The sequence below is a fragment of the Rutilus rutilus genome (genome assembly GCF_951802725.1).
Source record: "Rutilus rutilus genome assembly, chromosome: 5".
Classification (NCBI taxonomy): domain Eukaryota; kingdom Metazoa; phylum Chordata; class Actinopteri; order Cypriniformes; family Leuciscidae; genus Rutilus; species Rutilus rutilus.
Window position 1 is genome coordinate 29,715,955 of NC_140213.1, and position 8,899 is coordinate 29,724,853.

An 8,899-nucleotide genomic window follows, 5' to 3' on the forward strand; every position below is an offset into this window, starting at 1 on the left:
AACATACCCTAATGCAGTACTGAAATGCTGATTGCTGTTTTTGTGTCATTATGAAGAAGAAAAGGTTGGAAAGGCTCTCTCTCTCTCTCTCTCTCTTTCACTCTCTCTCTCTCTCGTTTTTATATCCATCCATCCAATTTTCCAATTTTCCGAAAGAATAATCACCCAAAGCTTGCATCAGAAACCAAATCAAAATAAGCGACAACCTCAGATCAGTTTTCCCAAGAAGAATAAGTCAAATTTGGGGTTTTGGTTCGCTTGGTTTGACCCTTTTTCTTCTTTCTTCTCAGGCTTCTTTCTCAATGTTGGCTGAAAGATTAAACTTTTTTTTTTGTATGGCATTTTGTCTGTATAGGTTTATTGAAATCACACCGACATTGGATTCAGAAATATTTTTACCATTCTACAACAGAAACCGCATGGATGTATCGGCATCAAGTTGTGAAATGTAATGTTGACATCCTGTGTAATACTCGCTCTAACCTTATTCCGTTGTGGAGTAATTCCTCTCTCGTGGCCATTGGGAGTAGCCTGCAGTGGGTTATCCAGGGCAAGGAAAGAGGATGATAAACAGAAAGAGGAGATACTCGCACAGTATGATACCTGAAACGCGGAGAGATGCCTGCATTCAGCTAACAATGAGAGATCTCCAGACTGGATTAGTGTTGTGCTAAGAGGACTACAAAGTCAGGCCATTACCCAGACAACGGCAGTAGAATAGGGCTGGAGATAACATCACGTCACGCAAAGGGAAGAGAGAAGGTTAGCCTTGGCCCAATTGCACCTCTTCCATGTTTTCCCGCTGCTGATAAACCTTGTCAGATGAGGGATGGAAGACTTTGAGTGTACACAACACTAGGGCTGCTCGATTATGGAAAAAATCATAATCACGATTATTTTGGTCAGTATTGAAATCACGATTATGTAACACGATTATTTCACATGACTTTGGGAACGTGCTGCATTTATTAAAAAGACACGGCAAGTCGGCAACACTTTACAATAATGTTAATTAGTTAACATTAGTTAATGTATTAACTAACATGAACTAACAATGAGAAATACATTTGTTACAGTATTTATTAATCTTTTTTAATGCTAGTTAATAAAAATACAGTTGTTCATTGTTTGTTCATGTTAGTTTACAGTGCATTAACTAATGTTAACAAATACAACCTTATTACAACCTAATAACGTATTAGTAAATGGTGAAATTAATATTAACTAAGTTTAGTAAATGCTGTAGAAGTATTGTTCATTATTAGTTAATCTTAACAAAGGTAGTTAACTAATGCTAATTAATGAACCTTATTGTAAAGTGTTACCGAAGACACCTTTCAACAATTCTTAAAAAATCGAAATTTGAACATTTATTGTACTTTTTGAAATATTAAAATAAATAATATATAACAGATTCAATGAGTATTTTAATAATTCCCGCAGGTCTACCACTTATATTGAGGGAACTTTAGCGTGTAGATTGTATGAGTAGCCTAAATGAATCCACACAGATTATAAAATCCAATCAATAATTTTAAAACTTTCTCCAAGACGCAATTTCACAAACCGTGTGAGTGTTCAGCGGTGATGCCTCTTCTCTCTCTCTCTGTCTCTCAAAATGCGCTGGACAAGGCAAGCGTCGAAACTACACTCTCGCGTTTAGGAGTCGGGACATGACGGAATTGTCACTTGCACGCATCGTAACTTAAGTTTATCATTTTCACTTCTTTTAAAGTTTTATCAGTTTAAACATTCAAGCTGAGAGAGTTTACGGCTTCGGGAGGGGCGAATGTGCGCGTGCGCGCATCATTCAGAGCACAAGACAAAATAAGAGCGTTCTTTCAAAACGGAACATGGCAAAATACTAAAAAAAAGTTTTTACTCGATTATACTATTTTGGTGATCGTTGGGAGCAAAAATCGAAATCGAAATCGAAATTCAATTAATTGCACAGCCCTACACAACACATTGATGCACATACACTGTTTATGTAGTCCACTGCAGCAAGGTTGTACAGCATTCAGAATTATTTTTATTATTTTTATGAAGCCGATTTGAATTGAGGTGGCAAACAGGAAGCAATTTTAAATATAAGGAAGTTAAATTCTGATATTTAAAGAAATTCATATAACTGCAGAGGGTGTAATTTTAACAAGAATAGTTTTTGTTAAAACAAACTTCGAATGATGGCTTTACAAAGCATTGCTTTTAAGTTTGAATTAGTTTAAAAAGTATTGCATTTTTTATTCAGCACTGAAAAAAGTGCATATGGCTTGTCATTAGTTTAAAGAACTTTTTATACTTGATCTAACTCAATAAATTCACTTTTCTGGCTTGTCATTGGTCTAATGTAATTGAGTTTAGTTGTCTTGAAGTAAAACTATTTTTGGGGGTGTAATTTAAACTAATTGCTTTAAATCAAATTACAATTTTACGTCCACGTCCAAACCACGTGACTACTGACGTCATCAAGCTTGGGTCGAGAATTTTCTGTTCGGCCGCCATCTTGTTTTGCTGTATGAAGACCGTTGCGGATACGTATGGAATTCCAAAGCTGCCAATATTAAAAATAAATAAATACATAAATAAATATACAAATAAATGTAAAAAAAAAAATATGTATATATATAAATAAATATACATAGAAAAGCAAAAAAACTAAAATAAATAATTATTTATACATTTATTTCCTTATTTATGTATATTTTTTTTTTTCCATATTTATTTATTTATTCTTTTATTTATTTCTACATTTATTCATTTCTACATTTATTTATTTCTACATTTATTTATTTTTACATTTATTTATTTATACATTTATGTATTTCTACATTTATTTTATTTCTTCATTTATTTCTTCCTACATTTCTTCCTGCGTAGGGTAATGAGGAGGGGCGTGGTTTACCTCAGACATAGCAATCGAGCTCAGAGTAAGCGAAGGCGAAGGGTTGAGGCCACAGTGACACCCTGTGGCGAAATACAATAAGTACAGCTCACTGACGTTGAAACGGTCTGTGACTGCGAGGTATATGGTCAAAATCCTAAATCTTACTGTGTGACATGGATAGGCTAGGCTACTCTTTATTCCGGACATGGCCGTCGAACATCGTTTGGTCTGGATTTGTAAAATGTCCTGGGCTAAGAAACATGAAACAGGGACTCTGAAACGGAAGCGCTTGATATTTTCCATTTTTCGGTCAGAACTCACGGAAAGGAAGCAGGGCACATATAGGCTACAGTGAAGTCGACGCAAGCATATTGACCAATGCTTTTGAAACGAGACCATTGCATTTTAATGTAGCCTAATTTGAATGCGAATCCGCAACCTCTCATGTCCAAACGTATAGGAGGTTGCGGATTCGCATTCAAATGTGAATCAACCCGCTACAGGCAGTAGCCTATAGTATGGCTACCATTTATACTATCATAATATATTTTGCCATAGTATTCATTTACTCCAGAAGAAGGGTTAATGGCCCGCATCACATTATTGGTGTAAATCACTCATTTTATTGGATGATCTCAATAAAAGCGCAACACGCAAAACATAATCAACAGCTACAGCGGAGAGAAAAGAAAGAGAAGAGCGACAGCAGTTGAATTTCGGGGCTGAGCTCCGTCGGGTTTGTCTTGACAAAGTCGAACCAACAACAAGATCTAAAAGCTGCTGAATTTGCTGCCGTGGCAGGCAAAATTTATTTTGAATGGCAGATTCTGACATGATAGCCAGGGGACTAAGGTTTTCACGGATGAAATAGTGCACATAGAAATGTCTCTGTGGACGGCGCCGTCTTTTATTTCAACCCGTTATATTCGCTGTAGGCTATCACTGCCATAGTTTGACCAAACTCCCCGCCACAATCATTCCCTTTAAATAGACTCCATAATGGTTTGCCAGCTGATGATGATGATGATAACAATAGCCTAATAATGATAATAATAATAATAAAAAGAAAGAAAGAATGATAATAATAATAATACAAATTAAAAAGTTATGTAGGCTACTAGCTATTTTTTTGTTATGTTTTTGGCAGTTTTTGGGCTACAGAAATTTTTACAAAATTTAACAATAAACAATTTGATTTGATCTTTGAAGTAGCCTATTAGATAGAGATAGCTTCGATATTTGATCAGCCATTTTCGGCCGAAAATTTTCGGTGGCCGAATATTCGGTGCATCCCTAGTGGTATATTGTTTTCATACTTGCATTTAAACAGTTTTAGCCACTGAGCATGGACTCCTGTACCGTCACTACTGTAGCTGCTAGTGTAAAACAAAGTCGAAAGATGTGGCTAGCATTCGTAGAGTCCATTCCCCGTGTTTACCTCGAAGGTAACGTTACATACAATAGCCGCATTAGCTGTTAGCTGCTATTTGTTAACCACTGTAGAGCAATAAAAACACAGTCTTACCTTTTCAATTTCTGGCAAGTCCCTGATGGTTGGGATGGCACCTTTTCCCAAACGGAGCTTCGAGGCCAAGTTCGCCTGATATTGCCCCAAATTTGTAAAAGATTCCGGTGTAAAATGTTTAGCACACACACCTAACGATACGCCACTTGAAAGAGTTGTTGGGACAGCGTCATTAAAAATGAATTTCATCCACTGTTCCCTGATAGTTTCGTCCGTTTTTGGTAGATAAAACACATTTGCATGTTGTTTGTGGCAGTCACCCACAGAGCATCTCAGGTGTGCACTCGATTTCTCCATCTTTCTCGAGTCAACTAAACTGAATCTGAGGGGGAGAGGGGCGGGCTTCCCGCGGCATAGGTTTGCGGTGTCCATATTTGGTATATCCTCCCCCGTCTTGACGTCAAGAAGGGGAAGAAATCAAAATCTCGTTTTTTCGTGCGCGTGCACGTGGCCTATTTTACAAACCCCGAGGTAAACAAACGCTTCACTTTTAAATATCGGCTTCCCGGCCAGTGTACAATCATTATGCAATCATAACATACATTGATTCTCGTGGAAAAGTGAAATTTCTACATTATGACTCCTTTAAACGTAGGGCTATCACTTCATTGATTCCATCATGTCATATTTATGTCTTCAAAATGTAAAACACTTCATAATATTTTTAAGCACTTGTAGGCTAATTGCTGTGTAAATGCATTAAGATCTCTTCTGTATTGATGGCTCTGATGAAGCTCTGGTTGGATTTTAGTGGTAGGCTAACTGCCCTAAAGTCTTATCCTCTAACTGAATTTATCGATGTGGATTAACGTGACGTTCATACATTTAATAAGGTTGCCCCTGGACATGAGTTTATGGAGGTAAGCTAAAGACTACCACCATTTAAGAGAATAAAAAAAATGTTTCTGTTGCTGTCAGTATTGTTTTTGGAAATTAGGCTACATTAAAATGCAATGGTCTCGTTTCAAAAGCATTGGTCAATATGCTTGCGTCGACTTCACTGTAGCCTATATGTGCCCTGCTTCCTTTCCGTGAGTTCTGACCGAAAAATGGAAAATATCAAGCGCTTCCGTTTCAGAGTCCCTGTTTCATGTTTCTTAGCCCAGGACATTTTACAAATCCAGACTAAACGATGTTCTACGGCCATGTCCGGAATAAAGAGTAGCCTATCATGTCACACAGTAAGATTTAGGATTTTGACCATATACCTCGCAGTCACAGACCGTATCAACGTCAGTGAGCTGTACTTATTGTATTTCGCCACAGGGTGTCACTGTGGCCTCAACCCTTCGCCTTCGCTTACTCTGAGCTCGATTGCTATGTCTGAGGTAAACCACGCCCTCCTCATTACCCTATGCAGGAAGAAATGTAGGAAGAAATAAATGAAGAAATAAATAAATGTATAAATACATAAATGTATAAATAAATAAATGTAAAAATAAATAAATGTATAAATAAATAAATGTAGACATGAATAAATGTAGAAATAAATAAGAATAAATAAATAAATATGGAAAAAATAAATATATACATAAATAAGGAAATAAATGTATAAATAATTATTTATTTTCGTTTTTTTTTGCTTTTCTATGTATATTTATTTATTTATTTATTTATTTTTACATTTATTTGTATATTTATTTATGTATTTATTTTTTTTTTTTTAATATTGGCAGCTTTGGAATTCCATAGATACGCAATTTCCACAGTATTGGTGAGTAAGCCTAAAAATAAGTTTTCATTATGTTTCATCGCCGTTGATATACATTTGTATAATATTAAAGTAGAATTCAATACATTCATGAATGTGTTTGGTTGAATATCTGTTTTATTTTGGTCAGAGTCATCTGATATTTCAGGTGTAACGTAACAGTTAGCTGTTAGGCATAGTAACGATGGATAGCCATTAGTAAATACTTAAGTTAAGATCATTTGTGGACTTTTAATTACATTATTTATTTGGGGTTTTCCTGCATCGAGAATTACAAGGCAACAGCCTCCGTCAAATGTCGTGCCTGATCCGGCTGTCCTCAACACTCACAGACAGGCTCAGATTAGGCCTGTCGCGATAAATAATCATATATATATCTTTTTTACTCAATCATTCACAAATTCTAATATAATGATTTAAGTGGTGTAAAGCCATTTCATATCTTGTTGTGAGGGACAGAAGAAATTTTACATCGTTAAATTAAAGTTTACACAAACTCGTCTTCCCTCCGCTGCAGCTGTCACTCATTCTCTATTCAGCATTCAAACAGCGCGTCGCGGTAAAACTCCTCGTCTACCAAATTTAATAATCGTGACAGCCCAAGTTCAGATACCTATTTTCCAAGCAGGATTTTACCACCTTCAACTCATTTTGAGCCAGGAAAACCCCTAAAATAGTATAATTGTTACTATCGGTAGAGATTGTATATAATGTATGTGCATTTCGTTCATTGAGTGGATTGCATAAAGTTTCTGACATTTGATTGATGTAGAAACATTGGTGAATGAGAAAAATAAAGTAGCAAGAGTGGTTAATACTTTAAAATTAGTCAAGCAACAGTTTAGTTGGTGTGATGATTATGCCTCAAATCAAATGACAAGTTTGCATTCTGTTTAAGCCACGTGACCACGAACAAAATTCTTGTCGACCATCATCTTCTTTTGCTGCAGGATAACCTCATGGTGGACACAAAATTACATATGGTGAGTACAAATTATGTTAAATTTGTTTCTACCGTACATTTATAATCGCATAAGGATCAGTTAACTGATTAATGCAAGTGTTTTATCAAATAATTCAAAGTTTGTATTCAAAGTGGACATCAGAGAATTTACACTTTATCAATACATGGCTATTGCACAGTACTGAATTGAGTTGTTTTTAGTGTCATATGGCGTTTGAATGGTCATAGATATTTTATTTTAATTGAAAATGTCTACCTTGCCAAGTATTCACTTTAACACATTTGGTTGTGTCTTAAACATTTGCCAAAAAATCGAGTTTGTCTTTGTTGGTATGTGTGTTAATTCTTAAAGTGACAGTAGCTTCATATATACATACTACTGTATAACCTTAGAAGAATAAATATATGGTAAATACTTGATTGATCAATTACGTTGTTGACGTTTTAACACACTGCAGTAGTTCCGATTACGTCATAAAAGTTTAAACATGCATGCACGTACACAATGACCTATTACATAATACGTTACACAAAATACATTATTTTATAAAATCTGTATGACATGACATCTTTGCAACTTTGAAAATAATTATTGATAAACATTCAAATTACACCAATTTATTTAATTAATGTATTATTTATTAATATCTAAACTTGCAAAATGTTTGGCTCTTAGGTGCAAAAGCATATCCATGCATTTTAATTTTCTTTATGAAAGTTGGTGATTGCTGTGTTTGTCTTTTTTTAAGATACAGATGTTGAAAGACAACAGTTTGGAGTCATTGTAGTCCAGTCAGAAGATAACGGTAAGTAATTGGTCTCTTTTTGGTAAGAGCAGTTGAATTTATGAATAAGCTCTCTCAGTAAGAATTGTTTCTTTTTTATTAAATTTTTTCTTGTGTGTCTTTCAGATTGGCCAGAAAGATGAAGCACAGAGAGAACTTGGACAGTTTTTGTGCTCTGTGAAAGTGATGGTCTTAGCACTCCCCTGGACATCAGCATTGTCATTGATGGTATTGAGGTTTTACATGAGTTGTCCTCAGTTGCGTCTGCTTGTGCCATGATGTTTGGAATGACGTACTGAGAACTTGAGGTATCCTGAAGTACTTAAATATACCTTTGAGGCCTTTCAAAAAATTGTCATGGACATAGAGAAGATGCGAATGGATTTTAAAGGGTTAATTCATCCAAAAATGAAAATTCTGTCAGTATTTACTCACCCTCATGTTGTTCCAACCCCGTAAGACTTTCGTTCAACTTCTTGACATGTGTTCACGAAAGCAACACAACGCATGCGCAAGAACTGAGAAGATGCCGCAGATAGGTCTCGATGTAGTGTTTAAAATGGTTCTAAAGTGTGCATTTACTGGATGTCCAAATCGTGAGAAACCAACGAGAAAACGTATAAGTGCCTTGCCAATGCCGCTAAATGAATGGCTTACCTTTCAACCTTTCCCATCAAATGATCTCGTGAACTCACTCAGACCCAAACTGAAGAAAATTAATAGTTGAATAAAGTCATAATTTATGTTTGTTTTTTGTGCACAAAAAGTAGTCTCGTCGCTTGATAAACTTAAAGTTGAGCCACTGTAGTCACTTGGACTGTTTTAACAATGGTTTAACAATAACAATATTTTGTTTAACAATAACAACTTGGCCGGCAGAATGAAATTACCTAGCAACCTATGAAGGAGTGAGACAGCTCTCAGATTTCATCAAAAATATTTTAATTTGGTGAACTAACCCTTTAAATGTTCCTGCATGTCATGTCTTTTAAGGAGCTTTCAATGTTGATTTGTTTCAGTGTTTTTT

At 35.5% G+C, this 8,899-nt stretch overlaps 1 long non-coding RNA gene across 1 annotated transcript; it reads left to right on the forward strand.

The window, feature by feature from the left end:
- Positions 1 to 7,047: 7,047 nt before the first annotated feature.
- On the forward strand, positions 7,048 to 8,050 carry LOC311290978. Its single transcript, XR_014627493.1, has 3 exons — positions 7,048 to 7,106; positions 7,837 to 7,893; positions 7,999 to 8,050. It is a non-coding gene; the product is annotated as an uncharacterized lncRNA (long non-coding RNA).
- The last annotated feature ends 849 nt before the right edge of the window (positions 8,051 to 8,899 follow it).